The sequence below is a fragment of the Elephantulus edwardii genome, unplaced genomic scaffold (genome assembly GCF_000299155.1).
Source record: "Elephantulus edwardii isolate Elephantulus edwardi_28Jun2011 unplaced genomic scaffold, EleEdw1.0 scaffold00168, whole genome shotgun sequence".
Classification (NCBI taxonomy): Eukaryota; Metazoa; Chordata; class Mammalia; order Macroscelidea; family Macroscelididae; genus Elephantulus; species Elephantulus edwardii.
The window spans coordinates 2,476,302-2,478,089 of NW_006399918.1; positions in this window are offsets into that span (position 1 = coordinate 2,476,302).

The window sequence follows — 1,788 nt, forward strand, 5'->3', positions numbered from 1 at the left end:
GTAGAAACTCTTAATCTCCTCCTCTTTGGCTTTAGTTGTTGGTACATATATTTGAATAATAGTCAAATTAACAGGTTTTCCTAGCATGTGTATGAATAGTACCATATCACTCACAGCATTGCACTTCAGAATACTGAAATTGTCTTTTTAAATTATGAAAGCAAGAGCATTCTTCTTCAGTTTTTCATTCTCATCATAGTAGACCATGTGATTATGCTGAATAAAGTTACATCTTCTTGAAGCCTTGATTCCCTTGCACCCACTTATTTTGTCTATCTTTTCTTGAATCTCTCAGAATCCTTCACCCTGATCTGCTGTAAAATTAGACTCTACACAAACCAAAAGGTTGGCAGTTCAAAGATACCAGCTGTTACATAGAAGAAAGATGTAGCAGCTTGCTTCCATGAAGATTCTTTCAACTCTCTCATTACCCTTTAGTAAGAATCAATTCATTGCTGACCCTCCATTAAGTTTCTGAGGCTGTAAGTGGTATAGGTGGAGAATGCTCATCTTTCTCCCATGGAGCTGCTGGTGAATTTAAACAGCCAGAGAGTCATGGCCTTTGGGGTAGCAGTGCAACTTTTTATGGCATAGACCACCAGAGCTTCCTTCCATAAATATTACAGCCTTAGAAATGATAGGATCACTAGAATAAAAATCAACTTGACAACAATGTGTTTGGTTTTCTGGTACTTTAGAAAGAGAAAGTAAATATTGGCAGAAAAATAGACTTTGAATGTATAACTAACCACTATGTATTAGATACAAGCCATATTTGTTATCAGTTGATTCAGAGAAGCAAAATAAAATAAGCATATCAAGTTCATAAAAAAATCCTTGGAATAAAGATTTTATATCTTGATATTAAAAGTTCAGACCAGAGTATTATATAAATAACATAGACACAGCTTCAAAAACAGACACTAAAAATTACTCACAACGAGAAATAGGGGACCATACTAATAATGGGAAACTTAAAGAGCAAATTAAGTGCCATGTAGTTGTAGGCATACATTGAGCATTTATTTTAATAAAGAAGTATATATACTTTCTTGTTATCATACATAAAAAATTCATGACTAGTGACTGTACTCTGAGTGAAAAATCATCCACTATTATGACCATGTGGAAAGAAATTGATGTTTTCTTTGTGATGTAATAAAATCACTATGGTCAATATAGTAAAAAAGGCTTTTTATCACAAGAATTTGAAGTACTTTGAAACAATTATTTAGTCAAAGAATAATGTAAAGTAAAACTAAATAAATCTAGAAAACAGTATGGATTAGAATATAGGAACTACGATTTAAGCAGTGATTAGAGTAAAAATCCTAGCTTTAAATATTTATATCAATAAAAAATGAAAACAAATAGAACATCAGAATGTAAGAAAAAAAACAATAAATGTTTAAATTAAAAGGAATTTAAATATGCATTAAAATAACCAAAAAAGTAGCATATCCACATACACATATTTTTTCTTTGAAAAATACAGACCAAAAATTTACCCCTATTTTATTCAGAAAAAAATATGAAAAAGTACAAATAATGCATGGTACAGATGAAAAAGTAAAATAAATGACTATTTGAAAAGATTTTTTTCAAATGTCTTTCAACATACACTATTTTTTCAAAAATCTTTGCTAAAAATTTAAAAGTATAGGTAAATTTAATTTTTAAAAAAATCAATTTGTAGACCTGATTCCAATGGAAATACAAAATAGTTATATTTATTAATTTCCTTAGTAAAAATAGATATTTTCAAAGGCCTACCTTTAAAATATCATC